Genomic DNA, 27,502 nt, shown 5'->3' with positions numbered 1-27,502 from the left:
TATGTGAAAGCATTGCACTGGAGTCTTAGGTGAAAATGAATAGAAGTTACTGAAATTTTTTAGAGTAACAGAAACAGGGCTAGAGAAAAATACAGTAAGATATACTTAAACTGTTTACTAGGAAACTCCTGCAGATTTCTTGATGATCTTGCATATTTAGAAGAGATAATATTGTTGAATATGTTACTGTATATATCCTTGTAGTTAGTGTCTAATAGTATTCACTGTGTTTGTAGAAAGTTATGAAATTCTGCTTTATGACTTTTTTTTAATATCTAAAGTGCCCCTCATGGTTCATTCATGTCCTCAAACTGCTTAGAGCAGTTTTAAAAGCAAAACAAAGCAAAGCTACAAACCAGAATTGTCTTTATGTAAAAGCAACACCACAACTATGTTATGAAAGGTAGATAAAAGGGAAAATAGGAAAACAGTATTATTGCATGGTCAGAGAGAATCTTTTGGTTTTGTCTTAATTAATTATGCACATCAGTATATTCAGAAGTTTGAGTTTTAGGAATACAAACCCTGTTGAGGTCCAGTGGAGACTTGTGGTCTTAAGTACCTTAATGCTTCCCTATAACTGCCAGTGATTCCCCTGTAATCTCCCTCTTTTGTTAGCAATCCCCATAATTTGCACATCTCATTTGTGCATACACAGCATACACTGCTCTTCATAGCTTTTTCAAACATACTGGATTTCCAAATATAGTAGGTTTAAGTACAACAGGAAAGAGAGTTGGGCATAATGGTCAGCAAAATAATCTTTTCAGTAAAAAAGCTAAAAAAAAAATTAAAAAGGAGAAGAAGTATTTTCAGATCAGATTTGTAATTATGGAAGCAGTGGAGCAGAGGTACAAGCAAGTAGCCTGAAAAGGAAGAAGGTGCAAAGAAGGCATCTGAGTCATAGAAGACTTCTTAAAGATTCTGTAAAAGTGGGAGGGATAATGTGAGATCAATTGATTATGTGAGTGGAAAAAAGTAAATTAAGAGCTTTGAAAATGAGAGACAACTTTTAACACATGTTCGAAATAACCAGAAAGCATATGTTTTTGTCAGGAAACCCAGTCTTTATCTGTATTAAAAATAAATATTTAACCAAGACTTTTAGAATAGAATTATTTTTCCCTCCTGCCCTGAAACAAGAATAGTCCCCTGCAGTGAGAGTGCAGAAGATTAAAACATCCAAAACCTCTACTCACTTCCTGTTGTATATTATGACTGCTGAACATTTGCAATAATGTAGATGTCAAGATTTTAGTTGTGGTGGCGATGGATCATTGATGTTCCTTGGACAAATTTAAACACTTCTGCTCTAAAGCTTCAATAACTTCACAGCCAGGGAACATTTTGCCTATGCTATTTATATTATGGCCTGAGAAAATAAAAAGCAAATGTAACCTACATGAGTCTGCAGCTGAAGTGCTGACCTTCCTCTCTCCCACCCCGGAAAAGCAGAAGTGCTGCTGCAGTGGGTCTGGAGGTGAGGTGAGACTATCACTGCCACCCTGACCATGCTCTGTGGGAACAGCTCTGCTGGTGTTCTGCTGCTGCTGGAGCTGCTGAATTGGGAAATTGGATTTTAAGAGAAGCAGGAATGTGGCCCAGATTCCCTGCTGAGGTAACAAATTCATGGTAACTGATAGCTTTGACCAAAGATGAGTCTGGTTTATGGTCTTCAAAACAACTTTCTACACGATTTGCTTAGCTAGTGAAAGTTTTACAGGAGTTATGTTATAAAGGATTCAAACCTAAATAAACTGTAAAAAAAGTCCCACGAGGAAGTTCTCACTTTTTTTTTGTCTTCAAGAATTATTTTCATTTTAGTGGTTTCCGGAGGCTCAGGGAGACAAAATTGTTTTGTGGTGGATGACAACTGACTTCTGATGAATGCAAAGCAATGATTTATGCAATAACTTGATTTAGCCAGGTAGAACCTTGTTAGTTTTTATAAAGTATTTCAGCATCTCCAGCTTATTGCGTTGCAGTAAGTTATTAGAGATGTTCTTAGGTTTGAACTGAACTTTAATAAAATTTTGCTTCTAATCAAAGAGAAAAAGTGATAATTTATTGAAACATTCATTTTGAGGCACAGATACATTTAAGTGGCTGAAAACTGCTGGGTTTGAAATATTGTAATGAACTGTCCTTTTACAAGTGGTACTAGACAACAATTACATAACTATCTCTAATTTCTTTTTTATGTATCATAGAATCATTTAGGTTGGAAAAGACCTTTAACACACAGTACACTTTATCTTTAGAACTTACTGCAAATTCTGCAAATTTTGTAGTAAAGCTACTTATTTTCTGCTTTGTCACTAAAAAATTTGGAATTCTATTTATACAGAATATAACTCACTATAATTTTTTGAAAGTGTGATGTAATTCTAATTCTTGTCTGTTGATGCTGTCATTTTAGTAATCATTCATTAACAGGAATATCAGCTGCATTTTATGTTTCTGTAAACAGAACTGAAAATAGGATACATTTGGGGCTGGTCACTTACAGAGTGACTGTCAGAAGCTCACAGGAAGAGTGTGGAAAATGCTGGTACCATAATCTTTCACCTCAATCACTGCAAGAATCTCTGATACACAGATATAGAGCATGGTTAAACTGGATCTTCCACCATCAGATGTTATCTGATGTAAGTGTTGATGTGGATGATCATGACATCTGAGTTTTAAGGACTTCACTGCTTTTCTATTCAGTTATTGTATGATAAGTCTTCAGCTGATGGAAATGACCAGTTAAGAGAGGATGGTTGTATCTTTTCTTTTTGAAGTGATAGTTGAAGTTCTTCATGTATATATATATATGTATGTATGTATAAGTTGTGTCTTTGTTTAAAAAATACATAGAAGTGTTCCCACATATATCTCAGGAGCCACCCATATTGCTCTTACAGTGTGTACCTCCTGATAGTGCTGCTCTGATTGCTGTTTCTGAACTGCCATCCTTGGAATGTCAGCAAATACAATCAGCTGCTTTCTTTTCCTCTAGACTTTCAGATTTAGTGGGCATTTTTCCCCCCTTCCCCGTCCTCTGCTTGCATTTCTTTCCAATGGTTCCCCTCACCCTCTTCTTTAGTTTACAGACTTCTTCAATGCTTTTTTTCTGTGCTGATTGCAGGAACACCCACCTTTCTGTGGTTTTAGTAGAGCCTTTCATGCTCTTTTCTCTGTACCAGCCCTCTAACCAGATATTTAGGCCAATTATTCTGTTCAGTTTCATTATTCTGCTTCCACAACTACAGTAATAGCCCACTTGAAAGATCACTTGGCTTCTTTCAGTGTTGAGACTGCTTGCTAGTTCCCAGAATGGCATCTTCACATCCTGTGATCATCTGTTGCTTTTTTTTCCCCCAGAGTTTTATTTAAATTAAAAAAGGGTGGGGGGTTAAAAGGAAAACCACACACATATAAATGAGCAGGGGGACAAAAAGAAGGCCAGATATCAAATACGTGCTTTAAGGAAGGGAAATTCCAACACTGTCAGTTTGCAGGAGATGCTGAATATCAAATACCATTATTCAGTACATTTTCCACAACAGGACTGACTAAAACTCATACTGAGATTTCCTAGAACAAGCTCTGCCTTCTCTTTGTTTTACAGTCATAGAGTATGAATTTCACCTACAGCTAAGAAATGGCACCCAGAAAACCTTTACTTCTGTTTTGTCCATGCCCATCCATATCAAAAAATGTCACTTCAAAAGTTTCTAAGTAAAGGTTTTTGAAGGGTGTGGAGACATTTCACATGATAAATTTAGAATCAGAGTGTTCATGTCTCTCAGATTATACATACCATTTAAATTTAACTTAGGGTTTTAAAAAGTATGTATTTTCTGCCTCCTTTTCTCTTGCTTCTTGTTTCCCTTTCATCTTCTAATTTCATCACTAATGTGTGAAACTATTTGCCTTATTACCCATATGTCTTCTGAATTAGAAGACTGAAAATCTGCAGAAATATTTCATGCTTATTTCTTTTGTGACAGTTACCATCAGATGAGAATTTTAAGACTGGTTCCCAATTGTTTTATCTCGATAAACCTCTCTTTATGGTAAATATAAGTTCTGTTCTTAATACTGGAATTGTTTTTCTAAGGTAAGTACTGTGCATTGTTGTTGATTAATAGAGTAATCCGTTCAACAAATTTGCATGTAATTTGTTTGTATCCATTACAGCCTTTCTTTCTCCTTCCATAATTAATACTTTTTAAATTGGGCAGCAAAACAGAGGTGATTTGGAGTAGAGGTTCTTTTCCCCCAAATATTGTATCAAACACCAGAATGATACCCTGTATTTCCAAAAGGGAAAACAAATTCAAATGTCCCATACCTTAAAAAAAGCCCAAAAAAATTGCATCTGTGAAGAACATAACTCATTGCCTCTTATGCAGGCAGTGTGAACATACAATAATGCTTGAACAATCAGGTATTTCTTGCTGTAAGTTCTTTAATTACCTTAACTTTTAGAAGTTTTTAATTTCTGCCCTTCAGTAAGAGAAAACATGAGCCTGCAACTGTACCAAATACATTGCTGTCAATCCCAGGGGACAGAGGAGGATCAGCCCCACACAGGAGCTTTGGGCTGCAGGGAGCTGAGGCTCAGGCTCAGATGAAATGCAGAAGCAGCCTGGTGCACTGGGAGAAATGGGCACTTCTCAGGATCGGGGTAAATTACATACCTGGGATGATGCAAACAAAAATTCCATTGCTATTCTCTGTACTCTATCAATTCAGAAGAGCTGTCACTCCAGCACCTTTCACAGCCCATCAGCTCATCTAAAGAAAATCTAGAGAATTCAGGATTTCTGTAATTGCTCTTATACACACAATCACATGGTGAAAAGGTTTTCTGTAATGAGGAAGCTGATATAAATCACTGTTTCCAAATTCAGAAGGAAGAACTTTTGGCCATTTATTTTTAGTGTCATGCTGAACTAGAAAATAAGATGCAGGCTATGTTTATGCTTCATAATGGTAACAAATACATTACCTTTTTTAAGAAATATATTTAATTGAAAGAATCCTTCCATTTCTGTATATTTCAGATCCACAATCTCATTTCAAATCCCAGATATGATAACCAAGGGGTTATGTACCTAAAATAATTTTGTGGATGTGGATCTTCTCTGAGACAAGAAATGATATATGGAGAGACGTGAGGATATGGCCCAGGACAAGGAATTCTGTGTATTCAGGGGACCATGCTAATTAAGTGTACCAGCATCTTCTTAAATTTTGTAATTAAAAGCAATTCATATGATTTATTAAAGCTTCCCATGTGTTCAACAAACATAACATTTGAATATTTTTCCTATTCAATCTGTTTTGTTCCTAGTATATCTCCAAACTACAGTGCCGAAACTTCTAGCTAGATAATAAAGTGCATGTTCTTGAGGTTATGTTTTTGCATAGATAAAAGAAAGTATTTGCTGGGATCATTTGCTATGCAAGGTATGTAATCTCATTTATAACGTATTTTTTTTAAAATACTAATTGTCCCAACTATGTCTACACATTAAAGGAGCCATGCAGGGACATATATTTTTCTGATTTCTTCCCATTTATCAGAAATGATTATGTTATTTTTCCTGACCTGTCCTCACTTGCTGTGCTGAACCATTCTGAGATCTGTTTTTTTAAGGCAATACTATGTACTGTGGCCTCATCCATCAATTCCTGTACGTGATACTGCCAGGTTCAGTTGCAGTGCTCATTTTTAAAGAATCTCAAGTGAATCCTGACACAGGGAGCAAAAAGACCTTTCCCTTCCCTCTGTGATTTCAGAACAGGAACACACTCTCTGTAGGCAGCATCTCAAGCCCCTGGGATTGCCTGCTACTATTTTCAGCCTTTTGGGAGGCTATATATATATACATACTTATTCTGTGTTTCTAGGCTTAAGTAGAAGAGATAAATGCCCTGGCAAGCTGTCTTTGTACTCTTCCACACTGTTCTTTTGTGGGATTTACTTCAGACTGTAATCTACTAGGACTCTGTTGTAAAATCTTGTCTCAGAGTAGTGGAGAAGGATGGCAGAAAATAAAGGACCTTGCTTTTCAGCAGCAGCTAAAGATGCATTTTAAATTTTTCTGTTGAAGGCTTGTGAGATAGATTCAGGGAATATCCAGCGGTGTGGTATTGTCTGAGTGAGCCGTGTGGCCCTTGGGGGGTGTTCTGGACCAAGTTTATCCTGGAGAGCTGCAGCCCCCATGAAGAGCTGTGCTCGCAGGGCTGCAGCGTGGGGCAGGAGCCAGGCTGGGGCAGGGGAAAGCAGCGGGGAGGGAAGGCAGGAAGGGACACAGCTCCCCTTCCCCACTAAAAATCCAATGGTGCCAAGTTTTCTTGGCAACGCTGATTTAATGCATTTGCCAAATGCGATTTTACCTGAGCAGTTTCCCATCCAAGACACCTTTTTGACAGCATAGTAGAATTACCAGAGGTCTCTGACAAGCACATTATAATTCCCAGTGAATATATAAACTTTTACAAATGATTGATTGGGAGCTGGCTGAATTATCTGTTATGACATCAAGCAATCTGGTGATTTTGTCACTGCATAGAAAATGGCAAAAACCTTTGAATTCATTATCCCATTAAAATTGTCCAAAGGTACAGCCCGATCCTGTCTGGGAATGCTGTTTAGGTATGCTGTTAGTGTTCATGTGGGTGTGTGCAAGGGCACAACCCTGTGTCCCCAAGGGTGTCAAGGGAGTCCCACAGCACCTCTTCCTCCTCAGTTATCACTGACATGTGCACTGGCTGGGCTGTTTCTCTACCTATTTTCCCTCAGATCTGTGAGGAAAACCTCGCCAGGCAGGGTTTTGCCCATTCTTCAAAGCATTTTTGGGACTGGTTGTGGGTGGCGGGAAGCAGCGGTGTCCTCGCAGGCCCAGGCTCCCCTCGCAGTGACCCCGCAGCCCTCACCACCCAAACTCTGTGTTTGTGTCACCGGTGCTGCTGCTCTCTCCTGCCCTAAGATGAAAAGGAAGTGTTTTTCTAACCTAATGCTTATTTTGAAAACTGGCATGCAGAGGAAGGAGAGGTGGCCTTGATGATGACGGGAGGTACCGTCACAGTGGTATTGAAAGGAGGCCAGGAAAAAAAAGAATTCCTGATATCTTTGAAAGAGCTGAAACTCTATGAGGAGTGGCTGAGGCCACTTGGTCCAGCTTGGAGAAGAGACTGAGCTCAGACCTCATCAGACTCTACAGCTTCCTTGTGAGGGAAGTGGAGGAGCAGGAATCAATGCCTGGAAAGGCTGACCTGGAACAGAGACCAGACAGAGCAAAAGGAATTAAACAGTTATTTATTGAAAGGATACACCTTGGGCAGTGCAAGAGCTCGGATGGGGCTACACCCAAATCATATCCAAGATGGATCCCAGTCATGAGTCTTTACACTTCTATATGTTTCGGTTCATCTACATATTGGCTACACTCAAATCAAATCCAAGATGGATCCCTGTCATGAGTCTTTACACTTTTATAAGTTTTGCTTCATCTACATATTGGGGTCAATTATCCAACTACAGCCCCAGGCTATGAAGTCTCAGCCCCTTGGCTTGCCCCCTTTCCCTCACTGTTGTTTCTGCTTTTTGGGTAATGGGTGTCCTTGATTCTCTAGCTGGGAAGGAATTGTTTTGTCTAACTACCCTGTGAAGAGAACTTACTAACACCTAATATGAAGTTTCAGAGTTACACACTAAGCAGCAGAGATTCTGAAAAATATAGAAGCTAAAACCCAAGGCATCATTTCCCCCAAGGCATCAGTACCAATCTCTTCTCTCAGTGATAGGACTTGAGGAAATGGCATGGAGCTGTGTCAGGGGAGGTTTAGGTTGGACATTAGGAAAAGATTCTTAAAATGTTCTTCACCCAGAGAGTGGCTGGGCACTGGAACAGGATCCCCAGGGAAATGTTCACAGCTCCAAGCCTGAGAGGGTTCAAGGAGTGTTTGGACAACACTCTCAGAAACATGGTGAGATTCTTGGGGTGTCCTGTGCAGGGCCAGGAGTTGGAGTCTTTGTGGGTCACTTCCAACTCAGCATATTCTATGATCTATGATTCTATTTTGGTCTTTATGCTTGAGATAGAGACACTGTGCCTTTAATTATAAATAGGGGTGCTACTTCCAAATGCCTTAATGTTTTAAGCACTTGAAAATTTTTAAAACAAATTTGTATGTAAAATCTTTAGATTAAACATTTATTAGCCTATTCTTGACCACTGAATTTTTCATGCATGGAAAATAGGCCTCTTTTTTTGATGCAGAAATCTACTGGAGATAAAACTTTTCTCATAAAAAACTACTATCAGAAATAGATGAAGCTTTATAGATTATGGAATAAGAACAGACATTACCTCAGGTGCCCATATGATATAAAATTTGGCATGGTAATCAGAAAGTGGTTAAATTCATTATTCTGATGTCAAACTGCTGTTCCAGTCACAACTTATAAAACGGTGAAATCTTTTGAATTCATTCATGTGATGAAATTTTTCAAAGAAACATTAACACAGTCTTTGTAGAGAAATTAGAGCTGAATGACAATGACTGAAACTCTGCTATAAATACAACCATCCCAATATGTGTTATTTTTTTAATATGTGCAATGAAAATGTTTGGAAGATGCCCAAGATACAGAGGAATACTAAAGATAGAAATTCTGTTCTAAATTTTAAAAAATAGCAATAATAAAAAATACTACTAAAAAAAAGGAAAGCAGACTTGCTAATTTTTTTTTTAATATTTGATCGTTATTGCTTGCAAAGCTACTGGTTCTGTTCTAGCATTTGCAAACTTGTTTTAATCCTCCTTTCTTTCTTAGTCATTTAACAGCCTGATTTGTGATCTGAATATTTTGCCTGGTCAAATGGTCTTACCTACCAAATTTGGTGAATATGGCATATTTATATTGAGTTGTTTGGGTTTATACAGTCAAATTAGAACAGAAATACTTCTGATTCTGGCTACCACATGAAGTAAAAAATGCACTTTGTTCCCAAATGTCTGCACATTTTTTTGTGCTCCAAGGTTACATGTTGAGACACCCCCAGCCTTGGTGTTGAAGCTATTGGTTTCAGTGGCCTGAAGTGATCACCTTAAAAATTTCCACAGAATTTCCAGCTGATTTGTTGGGAATTGTGTGGGTTTAGAGTGGGTTAAACCGTTTGTGATGACGTGCACTGTCACCGAGGCACTCTCAGTGAATTCCCAATCTCCCTCCTCTCTCTTGTATCATGAGAGACACTTGTTTAGTCACAGCAAGACTGGATGAATTCTATTTTAAGTCATTACTCGCAGAAATAACTTCCCTCTTTCTTACCCTAGCTCACTCTGTCTCTTTGGTTCTTATCTCTGATAAAATCTTGCTCCCATTAAAGATCCAGGGGAATATTGTCATTCATTTAAATAAACTCAGAATGTCCTGTCTTTTCTCCCCCAGTGAAAGTGCTTGTTTAATGTTTTCATACCTGTGTGAGATTTTCTTTTCTGTATCACTTTCTGAAGGACATTCAAACACACTCATTCTATTGATCTGGCCAAGCAAGGCATATGAATACTCTTACCCATTTAATAATGTAAGTGCTGCTCTTTGAAATCAGCGAGGTGAGTGCCATTTCCTATTTCTGGTTCAGGCTTTTTACCTGCTCAAGCTCCTTTAGGACAACAATTTGGGAAAGCAGGAATATCAAAGCTGCTGCCATGTACTGTTGAGCTTTCAATGTCACCAACAAGGAGCTTCTGATCTGATTTTAGGAACAGTGGCCAAATTCCATGTGCTGAGAAACCAGGGCTTGTAAAGGTGAAAGGCTCCATATCCTGGGAAAAGGTGGGTGCTCTTTCTATAGAAAATAGTCATTGCCCAGTCCTATACTTCTGACGTCATAACTCCATTTCACTCTGACATTTTACAGTAAAAATAATTTTTTTCCTGCATCACAAAACACTGTGTCATTGAGGAGCACTGCACTGATACAAGCTGATGAATTGACTGACTTCTCAGAAGTACATTAATATACTCTGCTCCCTGCTCAAGAGCTGAAACTAATGCCCAGCTTAGCTGCCAACTTCAGTGTCCTATTTAATGAGTTCAGTGACTTCAGTCCTCTAAAGATATCTTTTATTATGTCAGAAGCAACCACAGCTGATAATAGCTGATAACTGCAATAGTTGTTGATAACACCGTAGGGATAAAAAATTAGCACTAAATGGGCACACAGACTGAAATTAGAATGATTCACATCTGTTTTGAAATATGTTATGGGGAATAGAGATGAATAAGTTAAAGAAGAAAATGGGGATTTTTTTAAAAAAAGTGTGTCCTAAAAATAAATCTTTAACTAGAAGACACAATTCTTTAAGCTTATTAAGCCTATACAGGAAAGCTATATTACCAAAAAAGGAGATTTTAAACTACTTGTAATTTTCATTGCATAAGTATTTTAATCAACTTATTTCTTTTGATATTGAATTCCTGGATGAAACCACTTAAATCATTCTCTACCAACTTAGAAGTATTTATAATTATATGAAATCTCTATTCAAAATCTGAACTACATAGGAAAGTTTTTTTGTTAACTTCTTGAGGTTTTTTTTTCATGGAATAGGATAAAATGAAGTTTGAGGTAACCTTGTTGTCTAGCTTACGTTTTGTTGAATTCAAATAAATTTAATTCACTATTTTGCTGAATTTTATGAACCCCTCTAAAAGTACATTTAAAAGACCTGCACTCCAGTCAGGGCATGTGTTTGTTTAGCATGCAGGTAGCACACACAAAATCCTCTGGATGCTTTCTGCTCCTCTACATTGGTTTTCTAGGCATGTGTATAATTATGTGTTCGTGTTGTCATGGTAATTGCAGTGGTCAGGACGTGGCAATCACTTGTGTTAGGCTGGAACAGAGAATTCCAATTAAAGATAACCATGAGACCATACTGTTGATTTAAGTTTGACATGGACAGAGGTTATTCACAGAAAGGGATCTTTATTTCATTTGCTTAATTAGTATCTAATACTTCCCAAGTATTAGGATTGTTCCACATTGTATCTTCATGTGTTAGAATGGCTACTTCAGGCTATTGGTGCAGATTTTTATAATATATGGGGATTTTTGACCTGATGCTGTAATCCTTTATGAGAAGGTTAATTCTCATTTCATACATTCAAAGGCACATGCAATGAAGTTTCATGTTTCCCTGCAGCTGGAAGTTCAGAAGGGAAAGAAGGTTTAGGAAGAGAGCTAAACAAGTGCTACTACCCCTTGGAGTAAAGATGGGACAGGGACATAAGTGAGAATGCTTAGACAGCATTCTGGCTTTATAAAAGTTTGAGAAAAAGTTAGTTTAAATCTTGACATATTTAATAGATTTAACAGGATTTGATGAAACTATATTTTCAACTACTTTTGTGGTTTATGATTACTGTAAGATAAAATAAGAAGTGAAAAGGAGTGGAAAAAATTCCAGAAATTGTCTTAAATACAGCATCTGTTATATTAAACGATTCCTGACAGATATTTTTCTAACCAGTTTCCAAAGCTATGAAGGATTTTTTATTTTCCTTGCACATTTGTTTTTACCTCTGCAAAGTTTTTTTTAATGTTTACACAAAGCTCTGCTTTTAGAATATAAGTGCATGTTTGTGCTATATAATTATGTTTTTTGAAGTCTTTTTTAGAATAAGGTCCAATATTTCAGTCTTGCAGATTGTTTTCTAGACTGCTGCTCTTTTCAAATTAACTGCATCTTTTAATCTGCAGGCAGTGTCCACAACTAAACAGTAATCCATCAAAAGCAAGTAAAGCAAAAAGATCATTTCAGATGGCATTCAGTGCCTGCTTTATTCTGGCTATGAGGCTTCCAGTATGATACCTGCTTTTATTGGCAATAGCTTTGTGGATTCAGGTTTAGCTTCTGATCCAAATCCTTTAGTGCAGAACTGTTGTGCTGTTTCCAGCTTATGTTTCTGCAGTTCATTATTTCTGAGAGTGAGAATAATGCAGCTACCCTTGAGTCACACTTAATCTTTTGCAAACCATTTCTATCGAGATTTTTTGAACTCTAATTGTGTCTCCTAGTGTCTCCCAGCTTACACATATCTTCAAATGCTCCCAGGGACACAGTGGGATTTCTGGGATTGTGCTGGGCAGTGCCAGGAATGGGACTCGATGATCCTTGTGGGTCCCTTCCAACTCAGGACATTCTATCATTCCATGAAGTGTTATGGGAGCAGCCCCTCTTCTGACACCAGGATTAATGATGAAAATACAGCATGGTGCTGGAGAAAACAGCTTTTAGGGTTTTTTCTATGAGGGGAGTTATTCTCAAGGTTTTGGTTGTCTTGGCCCACTATGTGGACACATTTTATAATACATTTCCTGGCTGGACATTCTTAGTCAATGCTTTCTCCAAACTATTTTCAGTACCACTGGCAATGAGGCTGTTTCCCTGGAATCAGTACATCAAACAGATTGAGTCTTACAGGACCACAGAATGCAAAGGTTAAGCTTAGAGTATTGTTCATTTATCTGAGAAATTTAATTTTGATTAACATAAGTTGTCATTCAAAAGTGAAATAACTGTTCACAAATTCTCATGAAAGCTGTTTTAAGATAGATCAATTCTGGTTACTACAGGGGCTTGCTTTGACAATTATCAAATATTAGGCCATTCTTTGTATCAACCATGTTTTGCAGTTTCAAAAAATAATCTCAAATATTACTGCTTCTGTCTCCTTATGCCAGTTCTACCCAGAAGTAGATGTATAGCAGTGTCTAAACTTGTAATATAGAAATAATCTTTCAGCATAAAGAGTAAATGGCTGGGCAACAATACTTCATCAATATGGAAAAGTCCAGAGTGGTATGTACATAGAGTGTGTACTTATAAATAAAGTCCTGTGTGAGTTGTGTTCTGTGACTCAAGTCTGGCTGTGTCATAGTGGTGCTTGCCTAATGATTTCTTCTGAAAATGACACATATCTATGTGGGTTCTTTGATATGTTGCCTTGCTCCTGCCTTTTAATATGGGGCACTCAAATTATGTTGATGCTATCACAAAATGTATTTTCTGCCTGGTCTGCATTTTTTTTTAAATATCTCTTAATATTCAGTTTGTCTTTCTCGTTGCCACTGAGCACAGAGGCAATACTTTCAGAGTGCTATCTACAATGATTACAAGAGCTCTTTCCTCTGTAACACTCAGTAGAGCCCCTCACAGAGGATGTAAAGTTGGGATTAATTGCTAATCATTTAGTAATCATCAGTAGATCTCTGGAATAGTGGAAAGATATCATTACCACTAGGGCTTCATCAATGATCTCATGTATCTGAGCTGCTTGTGGGTGTGTGTGCTCTGTCACTGATTCTGTTTTTTGTGCTGGCAGCCAAAGCTTAACACACACTGCTGCTGTTTTGCTTGTCTTCATCTTGTCTGTGCTTCCAGAAAGTGTTTACAATGAATTATTTAATATTTCTCTATGCTAATGAATGTATGTTTGTTTTCAGTAGGACTCTGTCATTCAACAATCCATTGGCTTCTGCAGCAAACTTGTGGCTCAGAAGTTCCTCCCCTGCACCCAGTTTGTAGCCTCTCATGTGTTCTGTCTGGCTGTTTCTGAATCCTAGCTCACAAAAACGTTCTCCTTTTTAGCCTGAATTATTTAAGTGTCTTTGCATAAATACTGCTGTGCAGATCTGGGATCTGAGGCAAAGGTCCATGAGTCAGTGACGAGCTTCATTTCTGAAACTGCAGTATCACTGCAGTGGTAGAGCTAAAAGGAGAAATTCCTAAATATCTCCAAAAACTTGGCACACAACTGCTTCTTGGTGGTTGTGTAGCGGGAACTTGAAACCAAATTCTAAACCATTGTCCTCTCCCCCGGTGTGCTGCAGGTAGAGTGTGGGTGCCACTTACACCTGAGCTGCTGTTAGCAGGCTCAAAGGGAGATTCTCAGCTGCTTTAGCTCATGTTTTGGCTTTCAAATACAAGTATTTGCATGCTTCTGCAATTTTGCCCTATTTAGCAGACATAATTTTAACAGCGTGTGGGAAATTCCTTCATGTCAAGATGTATTTTGAGCCATAGTTCCATGCATAAAAGTGTTCTGGGTAGTTGAGTTTCTACCTGTACAACAAACTGGAGGGAATGTTGATCCTGAGAGAGATCAGAGAATATTTTGCTGCCATGTATTTGGCTTCAGGGGAGTGAAGGTTTCACCCTCTGTATCTCTTGCTGATCAGCAAGTCCCAATGCTATAGAAGGATCTTCATCTCTTAGGGAGCAGGGGAAAAATTCAAATAATACACTTGTAAGGGTACCTAATTTTAAATGCTGTTTTGCACTCTGTATAAAATTGTCTGCCGTCTAAGTGAATGACAAATGTGTTGAGACTTTCAAACTCTGTGAGGTGCTGTTCTTATATAGTTCAGGGATCCAAGTTTCCCTTAATTAGCAAGGTTTTGTATAAAAGATAGCGACCCAAAGGTTCATAGCTATTCCTGTAATTTGATTATAACTGTAATGCCTGTGTGACACCTTGCTGCCTATGATGTTGTGTGTAATCCTGTGTGCAGCTACAGCTCCAGGAAGTTCTATATTAAACTCGGTGCTGTGGTTACTCGTGAATGAAATTACTGGAAGAGTCTTGGACAAAAAAGTACATGGAAGGATTTAAGGCAGAACATGGCAAAGCAAAAGCTGCAATTATCTGCAGCTGAAAACAAGTCGCTTTTAATATGTCCATTCACCTAAGAAGGGAGGGAGAATTATAGACCACGTGCTCTTTCTCTCCCTTTTTCTATCATTTCTCTTCTTCTTTTTCCTTTATACAGTTTATCACCCATAATTTCAGGATGTGTTTTGTTTCTTTAAGCTGTTTTATCTATAGGCTTATGAGGTCAGTCATGTGTGAATTCTTTTGTTAGTCACCTCACCTTTTGCCTTGATGATAGAAAATTGATCAGGCCTAAAGTACAAGTTCAATAGACAACCCCCTTGGTCCTTTGTCTAGGAGAATAGCTACCATTGAAGGCCATGAGCAGGTTGCTATTAATATGACAGCCTGCTCTATCTCCCACTGTAATTTATAATGAAATACCTAATCTCCATTATTTTGATCCAAGCAGGCGATCCCATGAAAAAGTCTTTTCATCCAGTTCCCAATGGCAGTTACATGAGAAATGGCAAACCAATAATTTTTGTCAAGTTTTTTAAGCCAACAGAAATGCTTTTCCACTGCTACAGTTTCAAAAGGCACAGATAAAGCTCATTCACTGAGATGAATGAAAAAGCCATCTGGGGTTTTTCTTTTTGACTTCCTTTCCTTTTCTCCATCCTTGTAATCAAATTTGAGCAAAATCAAATGGGGCTTTCTATGAAAGTACCTTTTGTTGATCTGAACGAGCTGGTAATTTACAAAATACCCTTCCTTTGTGAGGAAGGCTAAAGAAAAAAAGAATCAGTAGCTTTTAAAGCTGGGCCTTGGTGGGACTCTAAATGCAGTGAAAGCAGTCTGTGTTGAGAGATTGAAATGCATTTCAAAGCCAGGCCTGAGTCAGGGTACAGGGAAGAAAAAACCTATGTGCATTTTATAAGAAGAAAAACCTGAATGGGAAGGGGAAAAGAGAGAGAGAGAGGAAAAATCTGGATAATACATTAATCATTATTTTGGAAATTGTCTTCCTTACTGACACATACTGCGTAACTAGTGATTGAGAACTTGGATTTTTGTTCTATTATAGGCATCTCAACATTTGTCTGTGCTGCTTTAAAGTTTGAGAGGCAAGGATCCTTGAACACTGCTGGACTATGTTTTAAATGTGTATATATATTTTTTCAACTTTGCTTTTTGTGGTTCTTTTTTCCTTTTTTTACCCTTGCCTGTGAAGTATTATGAGGAAAAATACTTGCAGGAAAGCTGAATTTATTCTTTTTGGCATGCTAATGTTTATTTTCATTGTATTTCTGCTTACCAGATTTCCTAGGGGTAATTATTTCCCACTGACTCAGACCACAGGACAGTGTGAACACCTAACAAATAGTAAGTTTATGTCTTGTTTTTATTATTTGTATTTTATGATTAATGTGAAAAAGCTGAGAATGTTTGATTAATTGCAAATTCAGTATTTTAAGAATGCTATACAGCTGTATGAATCTATTGAGAAATATTGATGTGGTTTAATGCTTATCATCTCTGTTACTTAATATAACTGTTTAGTGAGATAGAGATAAGTGCATTGTCCTGTGTTGAAGATAAAACATCTTGTGAAATAAACATTAATTTATATGTCATATGCAATGATGTGAGCAAGCCTAGCCCATATTTTAATCTTTTCTTATTTGCAGGCTTGCTCAGAATGCAAAATGTTTCTCCCTTTCCAATTCTGTTTTGATTCAGGATATAAATGCATTTAAAAACAGCTTCCTGGCTGCACAATATAAAATATGACCGACAATTTTACAGAAATGTTGGCACTCATAGGAGAAACTCTGGGGTTAATTTTTATTTTTAAGAAAGCTTCTCATGTTATTTTTACCTTGACTTGTGCTATATTAAGGTAGGAAGAGAGAGGTATGAATGTTACTGATGAAAATCTGATTACTGTTGCTAATTAAGCACTGGTAAAACCATAGGAGCTTTAAAATTTTTATTTGAAAGACAAAACTTGTAAATAATGTAGAACTCTGAAATTTCTGTCATAAGCTGTTTATTTTAGATGAAAAGAGATGAGACGTGATTTATTTTGTGTTCCTTATGCACATGTGTGGACAATGTCGTGATATCTTTAAAGCAGACTATAGGTAATCAGGCTGGGATAAGTCTTTTGCTTTTTAACATTACCAAAAATCCCAAGTCAACCGTATAAAGTTTGAGTGTGGTTTCCATTAATGAGATGCCAAATTATTCAACAAATAGTTTACAAAGTATTTTCTTCTTCATACCCTGATTGAAGTGGAAAATGTCTAAAAGCTACTTTTGTGGCTGAATTGATTTCCCACTTCTAGTTCTTACCGTCCTATTCACTTTCAATTTCCTTCAGGATTTGTTTTCTCACATGGTTTTGAGCCATTTGCTGCCTCCTAATGACTGACTTATAAAACAGCAAACATGGAAAAATTCCAAAAAACTTTTTCTGGAGCTATCACTACCGTATATTTTGTAATTGTCTACTCTTTTTTCATATATATATTATTGATGAAGAAAATTGTGAATTTTTAATTATTTTGCTCTGTGATATTTATAGCAGGACATGAAACTTTCCACCCTGAGAAATACAGGATACAATGCCTTAACAGGAAACTTTCCTAGTGCTGAGTGGGGAAACAAAGACACAAGTGGTTGACTTTGTGTGGATCATGACATTTAGATAATGCAAGAATCTGTGCTTTTCCAGGCTGTCATTCCAATATGATAGGGCACTTCTCTTGGTTAAATAATTGTCTCCTTCCCCCCCTCTTTAAAAATCATAATTAATCTTTGTTTATCTTTTTTTTTTGTTCTTTCTCCTTTATGCCCTCTTAAACAATGCAATGTGAAGCAATAACAGAGCAAGATAAAGTTCCTCATGGTCTAATCCATGTATCAAGGCTTGTCTTCTTACTATGCTCTTACCACAGTGCAGCACCAGCCTGCTCAAGAAATGTTGTGACCCATCAAAATATAAGTATTCAGAATTATATGGGATGTAGAGAGCATAGGTTTTTCTTGATGTAATCTTTTCCCTCTCATGAGGTCTGTAAGCAGCACATATGGCTTGAATTGGGATGAGAGGGCTGAATGGAGCTCTGACTTTGCCCCCTACCATTTATGTATATTTGTGGAAACTCTCTAAACTTTTCCCTACATAGAGCTGCACTCAGTGACAGCACTCCATTTGTGGCTGAATGTTTGTAAACCACTGTAAGGCTCTTCCACATGGGTTGGATTTTACGGGAGAATCTTCAGCTGTGCCTGATTTTGAGCTGCCAAAGTTTTATGCTTGAACTTTTCAAGTTGAAGCACGTTTTGTATTAGAGTATGAGGAATTAGCATAATAAATTACTTGCAGTATTTTTAAAAATAAATGTCTTCCGTCATTTTAATCATCTATTGGGAAGGCTTTGTTGCAGGAGAGACTCATAGCAACAGACAAATGTTACTTTTTTTGATAAAATATATAAATGTATGCTTAATTTATATGCATAATTTTATAGGCTTTTATTTGAATCCTTGAGAGGAGTTTACAGTAATGACACAATAAAATGGGAGCCTGAAGTTATTTAATGAGTTAACAAGTACTTCCTCTGTTAGAGAAGATAATCCAGTGCAGCATAAACTGAATAAGGAAATGTAGTGTGACAGGTAAGCAGCTCCGTGAGTGAGCTGCTGTATCTATTGAAGTGACTGTTGAATATAATCAATAATTATACTGCCCACACCTAAGATGTTTAATCAGATGCTTTGGGTATTTAATCAAACTGAGTTGGACGGGGATCGGAAAATATTTTCAATGAACTTTTCAGTGGCATTTTTTTATCATCTTAAACAGCAAGAGGTGGGAACAAAGGACAATAGTTCCTGGGTCTCATGTGCCCACTAGGGTTCTGCATTGCCTGCAAGAAACACTTTTCTTTGCAGATAAATTTTTGTCACTGAACACTAGAGTGAACTCAGCCTTAGTGAATATACATAGCAGCTTATGAGAACTGTATTCTCATAAAGATAGTAAGAAAATGCAGACTTAGGCAGTGTCACACCTAGAGAGAGTCCCTTAAAGGAGAGATAAAGGAGAAAAAGGCTACAGAAATATGTGGAAATTGGAATGAGTATAGAGTGTTGAAGAAGAGATAAGAGAAATTCTAAGAGTGGTGGATGTTGTTGAGGTAAGGAAAGGGCATTAACCCTGTGCTCAGGTCTTCTCCTCAGGGTCCTGACCACCTTTTAAATAGACTGTCCCAGGGCTGAGTGCTGCATTCAGTAGAAATTGATGTCTGTGTTCACATTATCCTAAAAATGACAATTTTAAAAACTGGTTTTTCTCATCATTGCTACCACAGTGTGGTGAACTTAAAAGAAATAAAAGCTTCTCCTTTGAAACACTGCAGTGAGATTTCCCACTCAGGCACTGATGAGCAAACAGGGTCTGGCTGCAGTGCTGCTGGACAATCCTGGTTCCGTTTTTTCTGCTGGCATTGCTCAGTGACCCAGCTGGGGGAATTGTGGCATTGCTGATCTCTAAAGAGTAAAGTAACATGCACACTGTTCCCTTTTAGTCCATGAAGTCCATCCCTAATTATTTCAGGATGCTTCCAAATTTCTGATTGCAATTTAGGGGTGGGACAGCAGGATCAATGCATTTAAGTACAGGTATAGATACTATTGTGGCCACTTAGCACTGTTGTACTAATGACATTTGCAATACATTGTGAGTTTGGTGTAGTCAGGTCTATAATGAATACAAAATTTGCTGTTCAGAATGAACTATGTGATAAAGTGTGTTTTAGGAGGGTTTTGTGTGATTTTTGTGGGGTTTTATAGAGCACCTACAAAATACCTCAGAAAATTCTTGATGTTATTTTGAGCACTTAGAAGGATTTCCTTCAGTCATTTGGTCAGATCTGATTGTGGATAGCAAACATTTCATATTATATGAAGGGTGATACAGAAAGAGATTTTCTTGGGGAGCATTTCTCTCTACAAAATAGTCCAATAAATTACTTTATGTAACCCATTGTAATTCACCCAGGAACTAAGAATGTACAAGACTAGAGAACTAGACTATAAAAAGTTTTCATCAAACTAGTCTTTAAAACTATATTTGTATTTGCAGATTTCTTGTAGGATACATTACCATCCTGTAGAGTAATGAGGTTTGGATAACTGCTCTAAAATACTTTCTGCCAGTTTTATCCTTTGGTTTGAATGGAGCAAAACCACTGAGGGCAGAGTGCTGGAATTTCTTGTAGAGAGTGAGTGCAGTAATGTGGCCATTGCCCCGAACAGCAGTGTCTGGTTTAATAATTTGTCTTCCCTTCTCTGCCAGCTGGGGGAAAAAGAGGTTCCAATGCTATTCTTGTAGTTTTGATGCATAAGGAAGACATTTTTAAACTGATCATTTCTATTTAGCTGTTATTTTTTATTCAAAGATCATAAAATCTGTGGCACAATGGGCCTAGGGGTTGTAGTCTATTTTTTTTTTCCTGGTTAATGAAGCAGCCCTTGGAGACACACAGATGAATATTTGTGGATTTAACTTCTTCAGGGACTCTGTTTTTAAGGGCATACCACCAGCAACATGAAACTGTTCAATACCTACACTTTGTCCTCAGACTTAGAAAGCTGGAAGGTAAGAGCAGAACTATAGGAGAAAGGTGTCTTGTAGCCGCCCTCTGAAAAAACTTGATCTGAAATAGGGTTCAGATGTAAAAGTACTATTTGTTCTCACACTGCTTGACTGCTTTCACCTCCAAGATCTCCACTGTGATCCCTCCTAACTGATTCAGAAGGTGGAAGACGTGCACTCATTATGTTAATGTCCATTTCACTATCAAGTGCTTGTAGCCCTGATGGTGTTTCTGATTTTAACTGGAGAGCATCCCTTCCACTTTACTTAAAAACATAACTCTGTGTCAAATAGCTTTGTTGTAGTCAGTGGGATATTTAGAATAGCCATACAGGGAACTGTGTTTTGTTGGATATAATTCATTCTTCATTGTTCCAGTGAATATCCTGCTCACAGGGATACCTAAGGCTCCAGGCAGAGTCATTCCCTGTGCCATGATGTGCACAGAAGCTACAATGGCACCTCTGCCCGTGCCATCTTCTGAGCAGTCCCACTCAATCTGAAGAATTATGAAAAAATATTTTCACATGCTTGCTCTTCTTGTTTGGAAAGAAAGGGGTTTAAATCAATTATCCTGAGTTGAGCTGTGGTTAATTTTGGTCGGTGGTGAATTATTACATGCAGAAAGATCCCAAGTGCTGTTGCTTTATCACATCCATGTCACAAGGACAGTCTGTAACAGATTGCAATATATGTTTCTGGTAAAAATGGCAGGAGTTTTTTGTGGTGTAAATTACGTGTAGCCATTGTTTCTTAGCACTGTTTAACAGGAGCCAAGGGCTTTGAGAGGCAGCAGGGAAAGTCCTTTAAAATGGTAACATCTTCCTGGAGCTCCAGTAGCCTCTTAATCCAGCTCCTTAACTGTGCATAAGACAGTGGAGCTGCTCTGTTTGAAACAGTGCACCTGGTGCTAAATTGCTGCCTTAATGCATGGCATGGGATAGCTATGGCTGAATTTCACTAATTCTGCTGTCAGTTTCAGCTAGTCAAAGAAAAGGTATTTTTGGAGCTTGGGACAAATACTATCTGTTAAAGTTAAGGGCAAGCACAAACTGGTGGTGTAAAGTCCTTCCCTGCTTCTGTGTCATAGACAAAACCCCCACAATTAATTTTGAGATCATAACATGTCATGCTCATTTTGCATTTTATGCACATTATATATTTTATGTCTGTAACTCCATCTTAGATTCCTGATTGCAATATTCTTTATTTAAGTATTAGGGGGTAGAATTTGATTGAAATAATCGGAGTTCTAGACCAGGGGTTTATAGTGATGTTTCCTGTTCCTTTCATTTCAAACTGAGGAATATGAAGAATATGTCTTTTAAGTTTTTTTAAACTTTTTTCTTTTTTTTTTTAAATATCCCTTTCCTACACTGTCTTGTCTTTACTGCTGAGTACCTCTGAGAGCTTTCTAGGCTACTGACTGATGGCTTTGGTGTCTGTTTATATATGCAGTAACAGACCCAGTTCTTGACTGGAGATTCTAGGTGCTTCTGTGCCTTTTATCTGGGAAAGCAGAACAGTATTTTTATGCTAGCCTAGAAATAATTGTAACAGGAAAATTATGTCTGACTGGCAACCTTAAAATCAAAGGTTGTATTTCAATTTAGGAGATTAAGGCAGGATAGATTCATAGGCAATAACAAATTAAAGAATTTTTATCAGGCTAATGCAAGTCTTCTTTACTAACTTAACCTTACAATCTGAACTTATCTTGTACTGCCAGTAAAATACTTCTGAATCTAATGGGAGGTGGTGCAGCTGTGTGTAGAGCTCTGGAAATATTTGTCCACTTCTATCATTGTATTTATCCACTTCTACGATGTATGTTTGCTGTGTGAAGTGATCGTTGTTGCCCATTCTGTGGTTCACAAGATGTGTGATAAGAATTCTCATCATGGACTAAAAATATTAGACTAAGCTCCATTATGATTGCATTGTTGATAGACCTGACAATGTATGATGGTACCTCTTGAGTCAGAAACCTGAAGGTGGTTGAATTTCATCGATTTATGCATTCAGAAAGCATAAACCCTGTCCTTGAGCAAAAAAATCCCATTTAGAGTTTAAGGAAGCAAATCCTTGTGAGAACTCTGTCTGTTCTACCAGCTCTTGTGCCCTAATGCCTCCTGTTTCCTCTGCTTGAGCATCTCTGAGGCTTTTCTCATCAAACTTTGCAGTGCAGCCTCTCTGGTGTCCATCAGGCCAGGTAGGTGTGAATTTTCTTACGCATGCTGCTTTCAGTGCAAGTCAGAAGCAGCAAATGCATGGGAAGCAAACATGGACTAATGGGAAATTTGGAAACTACCTTGTAGAACAGGTATGCAGATTACTGACTATATAATGTCTGGGAAGTGTTGTGGTATCTGAAACAGGGAAAAATTAAAATAAGTGACAGAAACTGTATTCTGGAGGTTGTTTCCCCTGTTAAATGTGCATGGCGAGGGGCTGAGGTGTACCTTTGGTTTTGTGTAAATGTCTTGAAGAATTTCAGCTTAAAAATGTTACAGTATAAAAGTTCTTTTGAATGTTTTTTCCAGTCAAGTATATTTGTCTCTGTTTATGGAAAAAGCATAGCCTCCACATGCAAGAGAATGTATGGGGGGATTGGTAGCCGACAAAAGTGGATATAGGAAATTGTTGAGTAAGTGTAAACCCTGAATGGATTTGCAGCAGAGAGCGAAGTTTAAATGTATTTGATTTAAAACAGAATACGCAACATCTTTTTTTTGCTTGCTTTCAGGAATTTGCCGTGTAAATTCAGCCTATTAAGGATAAATGAAAGAGAGGAGTTATAAAATGAAAAGTAGCTGTAATGCACAGATTGAATGTTTGGGTGGGAGTGAAAGTAGGAGTTACTGGGTTGGAACAGATTCCTTAAGATCTGTCACATCATACCGTTAAAATAAAGAGCTAGACATAGTAATTTTAAAGGGATATTGTATAAAAGTTGGGAGATATTAATGCAATAAAACACATTGATGGATTCCAAACTTACCGTCTGTTATGTGCATTATACTGACACAATAACTGTAGATAGCAAATACTTGCAGTGGGTACTGCATTGCTTGTGAAAGGAAAGATTACAGTGTGTTAGGAAACTTTGATTGCATCACCTCCCTGTGTGTGTCTGCTTACAATTTCATTAGGTTATTTCTGTAATGGTTTTGATCAAATTGGTAATATAATCAAAGAACTTTATAAAAGTTCTGTATTCTTTTAGTTTTTACAATCTTAGCATCTGCAGTCCTTATGTGAGAAGGCCAAAAGAGGCAAAAATTGCTTCAATTTCTTTTGTTCTGCCACAGAAATTTTAATGGCCATGGGCAATTCACTTCATTTATCTGTTCTCCACTAATATCTAGTCTCATTCTGGTGGTATTTTGATGATAAATAAATAATTTCACAAATATTTTAAACCTATGGATAATAGCGTTGTATAAATGATCAAGATTTTAGATACAGCAGAATATAAAACCGAACAGTACTTTTCCACAGCCAGGCACTTTATTCTAGATATGTTTGTTCCTAGCTGGCTCCCCACACTGTCTCATCTGGGCACCTCACTGTCTGTACTTGCAGTGCCCCACCTTCCCATGTTATTGTGGGGTCCTTGGATGTGCAAACCAGGGGATCTTTCTTAATGTATCACAAAATATCTGAGGAGAGGGGTGAATTCAACTCAGTGTCCCAGCACTAAATTCTGATCCAGTCTTTCTCTATCTTCCATGGAGAGCCCATCTCAGGCTCCCTGTGAGGTGATGGAAAGGCTTTGCTGGCTGTTCAGTTCAGGGCTGGTAAGTCCCATTGTTGTAGGTCACAAAAACCTAAAGAATTGGGAAGAATCACGGAGCCTGGATTCTCTGCAGTGCAGAATCGCACCTGGTATATTATTAAGGTGGTGCAATATGCATCTAAAATGATATATAAAATATTTGAATTTTAAAGCAATACTTATTGCTTGTTCTTCCCTTTCTTCAATGTTTTACAAATTGTATCAAGGAACAAAATCACTTTTAAAATCCCTTTTTTAAGGAAAGAAGGAGATGCTTTTTAAATGAGTGTGAAGGTTATGATACATATTTAACAAAGCCTGGGAGCTTGGAAGTGTAGACAGCCATTGTCTTGTCTTAACCCAACAGTGTGAGTAAAGGATACAGTGTCAAATGTAACTTTGAATTTTCCTGGCTTCTGTCACTTCACATCACAACCTTAGCATTAGTAATATACATTTTTTTTGTTGAGGAACAATAGCTAAAAATGTATTTTGACTAGTAAAATTAAGAAGATGACACGTAAATCGTAGAAGTTCACTGTGCAACAGTAATGTGTCATTTTTTTAATACAAGTGTAATTCTGAGTACATGGTAACTACTATCTATAGCTACAGAAATATCACCACCTCTTGCCTTTTGGCAAGAAACTGTATTTTAAGTTTTATATATAGATTACACAATGACAGAGAGGGTAAAACTTTCAGCTGAGCATTATACTTTAGTACAGAGCAGGAACTAAATATAGTCACTGTATCATCACAGCAAGGTTGCTTTGTGGCAAAAATACAAAAAATAAACCAGCAGAGATGTACATTACTGCTGTTCCACAGTCATTAGAGACAGATGAAGCTGGCTATAGAAGCAGCTGATTACAGGAGATCCTATCATGAGTGATAACAATTGAACCTGAGCAATGTCATCTCAGCCTGTTCTCTTCGCTTCCAAATTGTTCTCATTAATCTGCTTTGAACAGAGGTTGGAGATTTCAGGCTGTGGGAGTGATGCACCCTGTAACCTTAATGAGCCAAATGAGTACTTTTGGCCACTTTTTGGCTACTTTTTCCTCTAGTGAAGCAGCTCTTCAGGCCTGTTGACAAGACTCCTGTTCCTCCCCCCTAAGGAAGCAGGAACTGAACTCATTTGTGAAGGAAGGAGAGAACAGAAGAAATCTGATAGCTCGGGATGGCTGCCCCATTCTTCAGATCTAAACTGGTCCCTGTTCTTTCTGTCTTCATTCTTTCCCTCTCTCCTCTTCACGAACAAGAGGAGGAAAGGGCTTGAGGACTGAAACTGCAGTTTTCATGCAGCTCCAGGAGGGACTGATTCAACTATGGGAGAAATTATATTGTTCCAAGGGCTGGGTGAAGGTGGGTAATTGGGAAAGGGAAAAACTGTCCTGTTTCTGGCCAGGAAAATGAGCAGACATTAATGAATATAAGATTTACAAGGGCTTTCTGAACTTCGAGTCCCAAATAGTCTGCAAGTAAAGGTTTTTTAGGAGCTTGTGCAAAGCTCTGATGAATCAGGACAATTGGACACTGTTAATTGTGTGATTTTCTTACACAAACAGAGCTACTTGGCAAAAGCAAGAATAAACCATTATCACCTATATTTTTGTTTTAATTTAGGTTTTTTTAATTTGTGGGCTCGTTGAGTTGTGATACAGAACAACTGAGTCAAGTGCTGGAAGTCAGTTCTGGGCTGTCCTGCTCCTGTTGCATTCAGTCAGCAAGTAAACTCTCGTTTGAGGTTCAGGATCTGATCTGCCCCTCCCATACTAGGGCTTTCTCCTTCCATGAGAACATTTTCCATTTGCTGAATCATGATATATTTGCAAAATAGAACAATCAAAATTGAAATGGGTGGTACTGCCAGCTAGCACATTACCAGGTGATTATAGTCCCTTCATCTGGGATATGCGAGTGTAAAACTCCTCTAACAAATGATGACTACTTTTGCAAAATCTGGACAGAGCTCTAATGGTGGAAATGCAGCATTAAAAGGAGCATTACCACCTCTAGCACCATCTTGTGTTTTCTCTTAAAATGAAAGGGGAAGAGGGTGTCTTGAGCTCCATCACAAAGTACAGACTGACCTGTAGGTGTGTTAGTCACTCTGAACGTGCCAATGACTAGCACGGAGACTTAACCACAGAGTTATTTAGGCAGGATCCTAATTAGGCCTGCTGAAGAATAAGGAAAGGTCTGCCCTGAAATAAAGGATGATTTGCCAAGCCTGGGAAAAACATGCTGGCAATTCTTCTGCAGGTTTTATTTGTATGGCTTTTAAATTACATATAAACCTCTCAGAGATTTGGTTCTTTTGTGCATCTGGACCACAGTACCTGTTTGTGGTGTAGTCTTCTCTGGGGTTTTATTGTTGGTATTTGGTTTTGTTCACTAAGACTAAAATCCACAAGATTTAACTGCCTGCTTAACAGTCATTTTCCTAAATATATAATTAACTTTGGAGATCTGGTCCAAAGAGCCTGATCCTGGAGGAGTCATGACACATCTCAGTCCTGATGCTGAAGCCAGTGGAGTCTTACTTCATGTGTGGAGTAGAATAAGGTCACATACAATGTACAAACTCTGTCCTGTGTGTGAGATCAGGAATCACCATGGTTACTTATCCAGTATTTTGCGTGCGCTCTCTCCTGCTCTCTCTCTCTCTATTTATTTATTTATTTACTTACAATTTTTGTGTTCTGGGGAAGGCAGAACCTAAACCTACAGTGTAAAACAATTTTCTTTTTGAAATAGTGGCAGGAGCCGTTTGAATGTTTATTGCTTTGCAGCAGTGAGGTGTCCATGAGAGTCAGGAAGCAGCGGCTGATGCTGTGTGCTGGAGCTGCTGCTCATCACCCAGAGCGTGGTTCTTGACCTGAACATCTCTGCCTGTAAAATGAAATTGTTTGCTTTATCAATATAAAATAGTTACTGTTTGCATCACCATTTCTATCTTATTATGGAATGGAATGTACATTTCCAACAACAGTTGCAGCCTGTTATCTGGATATTAAGTTTTGCATAACTTAAAGTAGGAGTTTCTGTTTAGTGCTGAAGGGAAAGACTTTCAGGATTGAAGTGACTTGATGGTCCCATTTATGACATAGTTGTCCTGGTGCCTGTCACTTAGCAATTCAGTGCCTTTAGTGCCTGCTGGTAAAATACCAGTAAAATAGTAAAATATTAGCAGTGCAATCCAACTCCACAACTATATTTTTATAGATAATTTTAAGACAAACCATTAAAGAATCATGCCTAAGATTTTTTTTCCAGCAAGAACATCCTCCTGCTTCTTGATCATGCCATAGTGGCAATAAGGGGTGAGCAAACAGCCATGTAAGCCTGTCATTATGTAAAGTGGATTTCTCAGCAATCAGGT

General features: G+C 37.9%; 1 long non-coding RNA gene across 1 annotated transcript in view; it reads left to right on the top strand.

The window, feature by feature from the left end:
* The first annotated feature begins 22,604 nt into the window (after positions 1–22,604).
* The window catches only part of LOC148222691 (uncharacterized), a 236,737-nt gene continuing 231,839 nt past the window's right edge, over positions 22,605–27,502 (top strand). The window contains exon 1 of the long non-coding RNA XR_015805606.1: positions 22,605–22,659. This is a non-coding gene — a long non-coding RNA (uncharacterized LOC148222691). The remainder of the gene's footprint in view (positions 22,660–27,502) is intronic.

Source organism: Sturnus vulgaris, chromosome 10 (genome assembly GCF_052056855.1).
Source record: "Sturnus vulgaris isolate bStuVul1 chromosome 10, bStuVul1.hap1, whole genome shotgun sequence".
Classification (NCBI taxonomy): domain Eukaryota; kingdom Metazoa; phylum Chordata; class Aves; order Passeriformes; family Sturnidae; genus Sturnus; species Sturnus vulgaris.
The sequence above is the reverse complement of the archived record's forward strand: the minus strand, read 5'-3'. Positions and strand labels throughout refer to the sequence as shown.